Genomic DNA, 13,511 nt, shown 5'->3' with positions numbered 1-13,511 from the left:
GCTATACCTGGGTAATAGCTGATATCTTGACAAGTAGATATCAGCAGTCCATGGGGTCGCAAAGTGTCCGACGCGACTGAGCAACTGAACTGAACTGACAAGTACAATCCAAAGCAAAAGCAATAGAAAATGCAATGGCCCTGAGGTGGAATTGTGTCCGAAATGTTCCAGGAATAGCAAGGAGGTCAATATGATGCTGTGGAGAGAGCAGGATGGGATGAATAAAAGATTAGAGGGGCAATGAAGAATCAACTACCTTTGCAATTGACTTTATATGGCCTTATAGGTCAGTGTAAGTATTGGGGCTTTCACACTGAAATAAATGGAAAGTCACTGGAATTTTTTGAGCAGCAGATGACACATCTTGACTTATGTCTCAACAGGATCACTTTGTTGTCTCTAAAATATACTGCAATGTGGCAAGGGAAAACATAGGGAGACTAGTTGAGAGGCTGTCCCAGTGACTGAATACAGATATGATGCTGGTGAAGTGGTAAACATGAAAGTATGTTTTGCAGTTGAAATCAGCATTAATAGTGTGACCATCTTTAGATGGAATGTGTAAGAAATATAGACATCAAGGATGACCCCAAGGTTTGGGGCTAATTGTGTTAGAGTAAAAGTTTTCATGTAACGAACATAGGGAAAACTACACCAGGGAAATTTTCCCCAGCACAGTCCTATGCCTGGGAGGGGTGGTAAATTAAATAACTCAATTTTGAATGTGTTAAATCTGAGATGTCTTTGGACAGTTGGGTGAGGATGTTAGACTGTATGGTGAAAGATTCAGGCTCATGACATAGTTAGGCATCACTAGCACATAGATGATATTTAAAGTCATTTGATGGGGATAAACCTTGGGTGGATTCGAAAGAATGGAGGGTGTGAGAAGATATTGAGTAGAGATAACTCCCCAAGGAGTTTTGCTGTAAGGAAGGAGAACAAGGATGGTAGCTGGAGATGGAAAAGAAGATATAAAACATAACTATAAAAATGGCATAAATAATATTTGAAAAGTATGTTTTTGAACTTATTATATCATTTTGATTACAACATCTCATACAATTCATAACTGTCACTTAAAAAAGTAGCACCACAAAGAGGTCACAGTTTGATTAGGAGATACAAAAGGAAGACAATAACAGAAGAGACTTCGTACCTAACAGGCTCACCAGGCCAGTGAGCATGATTTTGCAGTCGTGTTATGAGCTCAGAGAAACAGCACTGATTGTGAAGAATTCATAGTGCTCAGAAAGAGTCAACTGATTCTATACAATTTATAAGAAAATCAAGTAGCAAGAGGCTTTTGTATTAGAAGAGAAGTGGCAACAGAGTGCAAACTCATAATGTGATTTTGATTAAAACTGGAATTAGAACTTTAGGGGAAATAATGCCCCTATGGGAGGAAATTTTTTTCCAGAAGGAATTGGACAAAGGTAAAATTAGAGACACCAAGGGAACGTTTCATGCAAAGATGGACTTGATAAAGGACAGGAATGGTACAGACCTAACAGAAGCAGAAGATATTAAGAAGAGGTGGCAAGAATACTCAGAAGAACTATACAAAAAACATCTTCACGACCCAGATAATCACGATGGTGTGATCACTCACCTAGAGCCAGACATCCTGGAATGTGAAGTCAAGTGGGCCTCAGAAAGCATCACTACAAACAAAGCTAGTGGAGGTGATGGAATTCCAGTTGAGCTATTTCAAATCCTGAAAGATGATGCTGTGAAAGTGCTGCACTCAATATGCCAGCAAGTTTGGAAAACTCAGCAGTGGCCACAGGACTGGAAAAGGTCAGTTTTCATCCCAATTCCAAAGAAAGGCAATGCCAAAGAATGCTCAAACTACCGCACAATTGCACTCATCTCACAGGCTAGTAAAGTAATGCTCAAAATTCTCCAAGCCAGGCTTCAGCGGTACGTGAACCGTGAACTTCCAGATGTTTAAGCTGGTTTTAGAAAAGGCAGAGGAACCAGAGATCAAATTGCCAACATCCGCTGGATCATGGAAAAAGCAAGAGAGTTCCAGAAAAACATCTATTTCTGCTTTATTGACTATACCAAAGCCTTTGACTGTGTGGATCACAATCAACTGTGGAAAATTCTGAAAGAGATGGGAATACCAGACCACCTGACCTGCCTCTTGAGAAACCTATATGCAGGTCAGGAAGCAACAGTTAGAACTGGACATGGAACAACAGACTGGTTCCAAATAGGAAAAGGAGGACGTCAAGGCTGTATATTGTCACCCTGCTTATTTAACTTATATGCAGAGTACATCATGAGAAACGCTGGACTGGAAGAAGCACAAGCTGGAATCAAGATTGCTGGGAGAAATATCAATAACCTCAGAAATGCAGATGACACCACCCTTATGGCAGAAAGTGAAGAGGAACTAAAAGCCTCTTGATGAAAGTGAAAGAGGAGAGTGAAAAAGTTGGCTTAAAGCTCAACATTCAGAAAACGAAGATCATGGCATCTGGTCCCATCACTTCATGGGAAATAGATGGGAAACAGTGGAAACAGTGTCAGACTTTATTTTTGGGGCCTCCAAAATCACTGCAGATGGTGACTGCAGCCATGAAATTAAAAGACGCTTACTCCTTGGAAGAAACGTTATGACAAACCTAGATAGTATACTCAAAAGCAGAGACATTACTTTGCCGACTAAGGTCCATCTAGTCAAGGCTATGGTTTTTCCAGTGGTCATGTATGGATGTGAGAGTTGGACTGTGAAGAAGGCTGAGCACCAAAGAATTGATGCGTTTGAACTGTGGTGTTGGAGAAGACTCTTGAGAGTCCCTTGGACTGCAAGGAGATCCAACTAGTCCATCCTAAAGGAGATCAGCCCTGGGTGTTCTTTGGAAGAAATGATGCTAAAGCTGAAACTCCAGTACTTTGGCCACCTCATGCGAAGAGCTGACTCATTGGAAAAGACTCTGATGCTGGGAGAGATTGGGGGCAGGAGGAGAAGGGGACGACCAAGAATGAGATGGCTGGATGGCATCACGGACTCAATGGACATCAGTCTGAGTGAACTCCGGGAGTTGGTGATGGACAGAGAGGCCTGGTGTGCTGCGATTCATAGGGTCGCAAAGAGTTGGATGCGGCTAAGCGACTAAAGTGAACTGAGCTGAACTGAACTGTATATTATTCTTAAAGTAAGAGATGGGTATCATAAACCTTAAACATTTTATATAAAGTTTATTACCATCTATTAAGTTTTGTAGTTTTCTTCCCCCTAGTTAGTTAGTTAGTTAGTTAGTTCAGTCACTCAGTCGTGTCCGACTCTTTGCAACCCCATGAATCGCAGCACGCCAGGCCTCCCTGTCCATCACCAACTCCCGGAGTTCACTCAGACTCACATCCATCGAGTCAGTGATGCCATCCAGCCATCTCATCCTCTGTCGTCCCCTTCTCCTCCTGCCCCCAATCCCTCCCAGCATCAGAGTCTTTTCCAATGAGTCAACTCTTCCCATGAGGTGGCCAAAGTATTGGAGTTTCAGCTTTAGCATCAGTCCTTCACCCGGGACCGATCTCCTTTAGGATGGACTGGTTGGATCTCCTTGCAGTCCAAGGGACTCTCAAGAGTCTTCTCCAACATCACAGTTCAAAAGCATCAATTCTTTGGCATTCTCAGCTTTCTTCACAGTCCAACTCTCACATTCATACCTGACTACTGGAAAAACCATAGCCTTGACTAGACAGACCTTTAGCTTCCAGTATCTCAAAATAGGACCTTATTTGGAAATAAGGTTATGACATGTGCAATTATCTAAGTTCCAAATAAGTCTGTTGCATATGTGATTGTTTAAGATGAGGTCATTGTGGAGTAGTCCTCAGTCGCTCAGTCATGTTTGGCTTTTTGTGAACCTATGGACTGTTTGTAGCCCTCCAGTTTCTTCTGTCCATGGGATTCTCCCACTGGCGTGGGTTGCCATTTCTACTCCAATAGTGGGGTAGAATGGGCCCTGAACCCAGCGTAATTGGTGTCCTTATGAGAGGAGTAGAAACAGAGAGATGCAGACACCTAAAGAAGAAAGTCATGTGACACCAGAGGCAGAGACTGCAGCATTGCAGTTACAAGCCGAGGGGCACCAAGGATTGGTGACACCCACCAGAGATGGGAAGAGGCAAGGAAGAATTCTCTCCTACAGGTTTCAGAGGAATCACGGCTCTGCTGACACCTTGATTTCAGACTTCTGGCTTCCAGAATTGTGAGGCAATACGTTTCTGTTTTTTTAAGCCACCCAGTTTGTGGTGTTTTGCTAAGGTAACCTTAGGAAATGAATACACTGTCTGTTACCCTCCCTTCACCATGGTTTTTCTTTCTAGGGGTTCAGTTGCCCATGGTCAACCATGGTCTGAAAATATTAAATGGAAAATCCAAGAAATAAACAGTTCATAACTGTTATATTGCATGTTATTCTCAATAGGGTGATGAAATCTCAAGCCATCCTGCTCTGTCCTCCCTGGGATGTGAGAACCATCTCTTTGTCCAGCATAGTCCCCCATTAGTGATGTTAGTCACTTAGCAGGCATCTCAGTTAACAGACTGACTATAGCAGTACTATAGTGTTTGTTTTCAAGTAACCCGTATTTTACTTAATAATGGCCCCAAAGCATACAAGTAGTGATGTGGGCAATTCAGATATGCTGTGACTGTGCTAATTTATAAATTAAATTATCATGTTGTTGCTGTTTAGCCTATAAGACACATCCAATTCTTTGCAACCCCATGGACTGTAGCCCACCAGGTTCCTCTGTCCATGGGATTTCCCAGGCAAGAATACTGGAGTGGGTTGCCATCTCATCATCTAGGGGATCTTCCCTACCCATTGATCAAACCCACATCTGCATTGCAGGCAGATACTTTACTGCTGAGCTATATCATAGATATGCACATATAGGAGAAAACATAGTGTACATAGAATTCAACACTATCTGTGGTTTCAGGCATTCACTGGGGGTATTGGAAGTACCTCTGCAAGGTAAGGGGAAATGACTGTAAGAAAATATAACTTTAAAATTCTTGCTAAGAATTTGGATTCCACGATGAAAAAAAAAATTTAGACAAAAATACAGCAACAGGGCAGCCATGGATGAGTATACAAAATGAAGAATCCATAGCATCACTACATTATCAAATATATACCTATTAAGCATTGACTATGTGATACTTTATCTACCTTATCTCAAATCTCTAAAGTAGGCTTTCTGCAAAAAAAAAAAAAAAAAATTACAAACAATAAATGCTGGAGAGGTAGTAGAGAAAAGGGAACCCTCTTGCACTGCTGCTGGGAATGTAAATTGATATAACCACTATGGAGAACAGTATGGAGGTTCCTTGAAAAACTAAAAATAAAACTACCATATGACTCAGTTCCACTCCTGGGCATGTACCCTGAGAAAACCATAATTTAAAAATACACATGTACCCCAGTGTTCACTGCAGCACTATTTGTAATAGCCAGGACATGGAAACAAACTAGGTGTCCATCAACAGATAAATGGATAAAGAAAATGTAGCACATGTATTTGTTGTTGTTCAGTCTCTTAGTCGTGTCCGACTCTTTGCAAAGCCATGGACTGCAGTAATCCATCATGTCCAGGAGTTTGTTCAAACACATGTCCATTGAGTCAATGATACCATCCAACCATCTCATCTTCTGTTGTCCCCTTCTCTTCCTGGCTTCAATCTTTTCTTTCCCAGCATCAGAGTCTTTTCCAGTTGAGTCAGTTTTTTGTATTAGGTGGCCAAAGTATTGGAGCTTCAGCTTCAGCATCAGTCCTTCCAATGAATATTCAGGTTGATTGCTTCTTTTTTTTTTTTTTAAGTTTTTTATTTTTAAATTTTAAAATCTTTAATTCTTACTTGCATTCCCAAACATGAACCCCCCTCCCACCTCCCTCCCATAACATCTCTCTGGGTCATCCCCATGCACCAGCCCCAAGCATGCTGTATCCTGCGTCAGACATAGACTGGCGATTTAATTCTTACATGATAGTATACATGTTAGAATGCCAGGTTGATTGCTTTTAAGATCTCCTTGCAATCCGAGGGATTCTCAAGACTCTTTTATAACACCACAGTTCAAAACCATCAATTCTCCAGTGCTCAGCCTTCTTTACAGTCCAACTCTCATATCCATACATGATTACTGGAAAAACCAAGCCTTTGAGTAGACAGACCTTTGTTGGCAAAGTAATGTCTCTGCTTTTTAATATGCTGTTTAGGTTGGCTCAGATGGTAAAGCATCTGCCTACAATGTCGGAGATCTGGGTTCAATACCTGGGTTGGGAAGATCTCCTGAAGAAGGAAATGGCAACCCACTCCAGTATTCTTGCCTGGAAAATCCCATGGATGGAGGAGTTTGGTAGGCTACAGTCTATGGGGTCGCAAAGAGTCAGAAACGACTGAGTGACTTCACTTCGCTTACTTAGGTTGGTCATAACTTTTCTGCCAAGGAGCAAGTGTCTTTTAATTTTATGGCTACAGTCACTGTTTGCAATGATTTTGGAGCCCAAGAAAATAAGTCTCTCACTGTTTCCATTGTTTCCCCATCTATTTGCCAACAGGTGATGGGACTGGATGCCATGATCTTAGTTTTTTGAATGTTGAGTTTTAAGCCAGCTTTTTCACTTTACTGTTTCACCTTCATCAAGAGGTTCTTTAGTTCCTCTTCTCTTTCTGCCATAAGGGTGGTGTCATCTGCATATCTGAAGCTATTGATATTTCTCCCAGAATATTGATTCCAACTTGTGCTTCATGCAGCCTGAACATTTTACATGATGTACTCTGCATATAAATTAAATAAGCAGGGTGACAATATATAGCCATGACATACTCCTTTCCCAATTTGGAACCAGTCTGTTGTTTCATGCCCAGTTCTAACTGTTGCTTTTTGACCTCCATACATGTTTCTCAGGAAGCAGGTAAGGTGGTCTGGTATTCCCATTTCTTTTAGAATTTTCCACAGTTTGTTGTGATCCACATAGTCAAAGGCTTTAGCATAGTCAATGAAGCAGAAATATATGTTTGTCTGGAATTCTTTTGCTTTTTCTATGATCCAGCAGATGTTGGCAAATTGATCTCTGGTTCTTCTGCCTTTTCTAAATCCAGCTTGTACATCTGGAAGTTCTCAGTTCACATACTATTGAAGCCCAGCTTCAAGGATTTTGAGCATTACCTTGCTAGCACGTGAAATGAGTGTACTTGTGTAGTAGTTTGAATTCTAAACTCAGATCATGAACTCCTTATTGCAAAGTTCAGACTTAAATGGAAGAAAGTAGGGAAAACCACTAGGCCATTCAGGTATGACCTGAATCATATCCCTTATGATTGATTATACAGTGCAAATGGTAAATGTATACAATGGAATATTAGTCAATCATAAAAAGAAACAAAATTGGGTCATTTACAGTGTATGAATCTAGAGTCTATCATACAGAGTAAAGTAGCTGAGACAGAGGAAAACAACTATCATAAATTAACACATATATGTGGAATCTAGGAAAAAATGCTACTGATGAACTTATTTAAAGGGTAGGAATAAAGATGCAGCCATAGAGATGGATTTATGGACACAGAGGGGATGAGGAGGAGGGAAACTGAGAGGGTAACACTGACGTATATTCACTGCTATGTGTAGATTTGCTAGCTAGCTGCTGCATAGCAGAGGGAGCTCAGCTCAGTGCTCTGCGATGATCTAGAAGGATGAGACTGGGGGAGAGAAGGAAGGGGGCTCAAGAGGGCGGGGATATATGCATATGTATAGCTGATTTACATTGCTGTACAGCAGAGACTGACACAACAGTGTAAAGCAATGATCCTCCAATTGAAAAATATATAAATTTAGGAAATAGTGAGTGAGGCAAAATTCTGTTAGATCTGAGCCATTCTTCCCTGTTATATGCCTCCCTTCCATTAAGCTACAATGAAAATAACACATGGGAAAATTATGAAGATGAAAAAAATATATGTTGCTTCTGTGTTTATAATTTCCTAACACTTCATTTTTTGACACATGAAAACTTTTGCTTCATGGTGTATGTATTTCAAGATAAAGAGATTCAACCAATAGAAGCATCAAGTGAATACTCCATGGTGCATGGCTTGTGTGAACAGATGCCAACATAAAAAGAAATCACTGTGTAACTCTCCAAATAAGAATTTAAAAAAGAGATGCCATAATTTCTGAAAAGGTTGCTCAAGGGAATAAAAGTAATTTGCTCCTACCTCAAATAAGCAAAGAAAGAAAACAAAGACTTGACAGAGTTCTTTACTGTAATGTATCATCTTGGATAGGAAAATGCAAAATATGTCAAAATCAGAATAAATGAACATAAACAATGAAAAACGAGTAAGCTAAGCATGATTTTTAAACAGACTTATTAAGTAGAATATCTGAAAATAATGGTACTCAAAACATGGAGGAAAGATAATATATACTGTGACTTTTGTTACAAAGTCAGAGGATTGTGTTTTGAAGAAAATGGAGAAAAAATAAATACAAGAGAAAATGTTCTGTTAAATGATAAGTGGAAAAATCAGAGAAAGTATTTGTGAATTCTACCAGTCCCATATACGTATATATATGTTTTGGTGTTAAACTTTTTGACTTTTTGCCTTCTCTTATGCATCTTACATGGATCGATGCTTAGTGAAAGAAAAGTATTTTTGAAAAATAACACTGGATCAGATAACAGGCTCCAGGTTTGATGGATAAATTTCCCTACTGTCCAATTCTTCAAGATAGTCTGTTTACATTGGCCTCATGTGGCTGAGTTATTGACCATAACCTTAGCTGAATTTCATTCTGTCTTGTCCAAAAGCATCTTTGTCTTTTGGTAAAGCTGAAAAAAGTTCAAAGGTCAGGCAGCTGGAGAGAACTGTGGCCATGGAGGCGCCATTTTCCCGGACTCCAGTCCTCATCATCTCTAGCTCTTCCTTCTTTGTACTACTGCTCAAACTGCTCACTGGGGCAACTGACATTTTCGAGAACATATTGCAGTGGAACCCATAAAGCTTATTTGTGTTGAAAAATGGGAAGGCTATGCTTCATACATCAGCCACATAACATATTCCTCAGTGAGCTCAAGATGAAACTTCCATTTCCTGTTACTATATCAGCAAAATCATCTGCAATAATTTTGTATGTTATTGTGAAACAGCATAGTAATTAGGAAGATAAACTTAGGTACCAAACAGAGCTGGTGTCTTCTTTCAGTCTTTTCTGCTTACAAGTTGATGCTATACAAATGATTTAATTTCTCCAAGCCTCCAGTGCTTTCTGATAGGGTGTGTGAGAACAAAGGACATGATGCTTAGAAAGCATTAATATTAGTGTCTGTAGACAGTGGACAAGAAGAGCTAAACATTTTCATCATTATTTGTGCGAGTTTAGACAGCTTACTTAACTACTCTGCTTTAGTTTCTTTGTTTGTAAAAAGGGGGATAATTATATTATCTGATTCAAAGAGCTGTTCTGGAGATGCAAAAGAGAATATTTCAAGAGCACTCAGAATAGCGTTTGACACAAAGTAAGCGGTTAATAAATATAAGCTTCTATCATCATCATCATCATCAACAACAGTATTAGCATGATCAGCATCATTATTCATTAATGGGATAGAAGTGAAGTAAGATTCCCCCTAGGTTCATTTACAGTTGCTTTACATTAACTGTGACCAGCTTTGTGTAGGTGGAGTAGTCTGTGTGATTTTAGGTTTACTTGAAAAAAACCAAAACACTCCATATCATCCATACATATCTTTCCCACAGAGTTCTCCATCACTAAACACTCACCATGACACTCTGAATTTAGAAGTCTCCTCTCCAATGGATCACTTTTAAATTGGGAAGGAGTTTAAAATATGTAAACATCTTTATTTGAAGAGCCATAATACCCAAAACCAATTATAATATGAATATAGAACAGTTTATCAGGTCACTTTCCTTCTTAGTGGAAAGAACACGGTAAAATTCAGAACTGTTGGATTCCCAAAATGGTAGAAGAGTAGATCTGAAGGAGTAATAAAAACCAAAATACAAGACAAAGAAAGAACAGGTGAGAACTGCCAAAAAGCAACACAGTTACTTTAGAGTGGGTTTTATCCAAATAACTGAAGATATTGAAGTTGCTTCTCTTGACCCTGGGTGCAAACACAGTTCCAGAAAGGTTTGGACAGGGAATTATTGGCAGAATTTGATTTATAAAATATGTCCTTGGAATGCTGCAGGAAGCAAAGCCCAAGGGAGCGTGTATTCTCTCAGAAAGTGTGAAATGAATGAATGTAGTCATTCAAATCTTTCATGGTGGGAAAGGAGGCTGTTGATAAGAAATGGCTGCCTGATTAGTTTTTTGAGTAATAAAAGTTCAATAGAAAATGTGTGTGAAAGAAACACTTTGAAAAGCTTAGGTTTTTTAAAGAAACTGTTCTCAGCAAAAATTATAAAATCTTTTGTGAATGAAAATGAAAGATGAAATTGAAAATTTAGCAAGGGATGTATTAAGTATTAAAATACCAACATTTGTGTAAAATTGTTGATTTTAGTGACTTTTAGCAGCACCAAATTTACGTAGGGTCATGAATAATATGGTGAATCAACATCATACAGATGGTGAATGTGAACATTTTAGAGAAATTACTCCCATCACACAGACTTTCTGAAGTTCACTGACCTTGGAAATTCCTTTTTTGGCACAGGTACAAAATGATCCAGATTGACTTTCTATGTGTTCACATTTGCCACATAATAAGCAATCAAGAGGTAATTAACAGTCCTTGAATTCACTTTTAACTTTAAAAACTCAGCCAAAGTAACAGCTATTTCATTTTGCAAGGCTGTGACCTTTCAAAAAATGACTGTGAGTGATGTAATATGTAATCAAACTAGTATCATTCTGACCAAATCAAGAATTAGTACCCTTTGTGGTGAATGTACAGATGAAAGGAGAGGTCATTCTATATTAGAACATCAGGACCAGGCTGAGGCAAAATCAAATAATGGGTATCCCCCAGAAAGAGAGGTTTTAAGATTATCACAGAGTTGACTGACCCTTAATTTATCTTCCCATCAACTTACAGAGTATCTGAAAATTCTACCATTAAATTCCTATTTTGAGTTGACATCATGTCCAGAAGATATGGTTTGTTTAGGTAGAGATGAGTTAGCTAAATGGGGTAATAAACATCAACACATTTGTTTCTATTATTTATCAGATCAGTTTGCTGTCACCTAATATAGAGAAGAGCCAGGAGAGAAGGGGACATACTGTAAGAAATGCCTGGAATAAGGACCTGCTGACTGCTACTGCTACTGCTAAGTCGCTTCAGTTGTGTCCCACTCTGTGCGACCTCATAGACGGCAGCCCACTAGGCTCCTCTGTCTCTGGGATTCTCCAGGCAAGAATACTGGAGCGGGGTGCCATTGCCTTCTCCAGTGCATGAAAATGAAAAGTGAAAGTGAAGTCGTTCAGTCATGTCCAACTCTTAGTGACCCCATGGACTGCAGCCTACCAGGCTCCTCCATCCATGGGACTTTCCAGGCAAGAGTACTGGAGTGGGGTGCCATTGCCTTCTCTGAAGGGTCTGCTTACAGAGACCCAATCCACACAGATGACACACAGGGCAAGAGTTTGGGAGGAAGACTGTAAAGGTTGAGGATAGGAAACCAAATTGGAGGATAAAGAGGGAGTTAACCCTTATGGCAGAAATTGAAAAGGAATGTGTGTGAAAAGCCTCTTGATGAAAGTGAAAGTGAAGAGTGAAAAAGTTGGCTTAAAGCTCAACATTCAGAAAACGAAGATCATGGCATCTGGTCCCATCACTTCATGGGAAATAGATGGGGAAACAGTGGAAACAGTGTCAGACTTTATTTTTTGGAGCTCCAAAATCACTGCTGATGGTGACTGCAGCCACGAAATTAAAAGACGCTTACTCCTTGGAAGGAAAGTTATGACCAACCTAGATAGCATATTGAAAAGCAGAGACATTACTTTGCCAAAAAGGGTCCGTCTAGTCAAGGCTATGGTTTTTCCAGTAGTCATGTATGGATGTGAGAGTTGGACTGTGAAGTAAGTTGAGCACCGAAGAATTGATGCTTTTGAACTGTGGTGTTGGAGAAGACTCTTGAGAGTCCCTTGGACTGCAAGGAGATCCAACCAGTCCATCCTAAAGGAGATCAGCCCTGGGTGTTTTTTGGAGGGAATCATGCTGAAGCTGAAACTCCAGTACTTTGGCCACCTCATGCAAAGAGTTGACTCATTGGAAAAGACTCTGATGCTGGGAGGGATTGGGGGCAAGAGGAGAAGGGGATGACAGAGGATGAGATGGCTAGATGGCATCACTGACTCTATGGACATGAGTCTAAGTGAACTCCGGGAGTTGGTGTTGGACAGGGAGGCCTGGCGTGCTGCAATTCATGGGGTCGAAAAGAGCTGGACACGACTGAGCGACTGAACTGAACTGAATGCAAATTCTATGGAAATTATCACTAACTTGACCATTTATTTAAATATGGTTATTTTATAACATTTCTGACAGATTTTACTAATGCAATTAAACTCATTTCAAAAAATGTTGAAATCTTTTAACATTACCATAGGGATCCTGAAGACAATGTAATACGCTTTGCTGTATCTAGGGTTGAAACTCAAAAATAAATCTGAACTTGTAAACCCAGCATTAAATGATTATCATCCTTATTTTGCATGGAAAAAATAAAACTTGATCTCCTACTCCATACCTAAAAATTAATTGAAGATAGATCACAAATTTAAATGTAAATCTCAGAACCATAATACATAGAGGAAAAAATTAAGGTAGGTAGAGATTTCTTAAGCAGAACACTAAAATCAATAACTACAAAATAAAAAAAAAAAGATAAGTTGGATTTCATCAAAACTAAATGTGCTCATCAAAAGTCACTGTGAAGAAAACATAAAAACTACAGACTGGGGAAAATATTTGAAGTATATTCACATGACAAAGGACTTGTGTCTGGGCTTTAAAATAAAAGTATGAAAGACCCAGTAAAGAGATAGTGACTTAGATACTTCACAAACTAAAATAAACAAAAGGCTAATAAATACATGAGTAGGTGTTTACCATTATCAGTTATCAAACAAATGCAAAATAAAATTACAATGTATCATTTCACATCCTTTGGAATGGCTACAATCAAAAAGATTTATAATACTAAATACAAATATTGGCAAGGCTTTAAGGTAACTTGTACACTGCTGGTAGTAGTATAAAATGGTCCAACCACTTTAGAGAGTTCATTGGTAATTTATTTTATTTTATTTTATTTTATTTTATTTTATTTTTTTTAGAGACTGGTAGAAAATATTTATTCTATAAATCACATATATAATAATGGTTTAATATCCAAAATATATAAGGAAGTCATACAAATCAATGGCATAAAAACAGCTTGATTAAAAGTGGACAGAATAATTGAATAGACATCAACAGGCATCAGAGAAATGCAAATCAAA

This window comes from Ovis aries, chromosome 16 (assembly GCF_016772045.2).
Source record: "Ovis aries strain OAR_USU_Benz2616 breed Rambouillet chromosome 16, ARS-UI_Ramb_v3.0, whole genome shotgun sequence".
Taxonomy (NCBI): domain Eukaryota; kingdom Metazoa; phylum Chordata; class Mammalia; order Artiodactyla; family Bovidae; genus Ovis; species Ovis aries.
The sequence above is the reverse complement of the archived record's forward strand: the minus strand, read 5'-3'. Positions refer to the sequence as shown.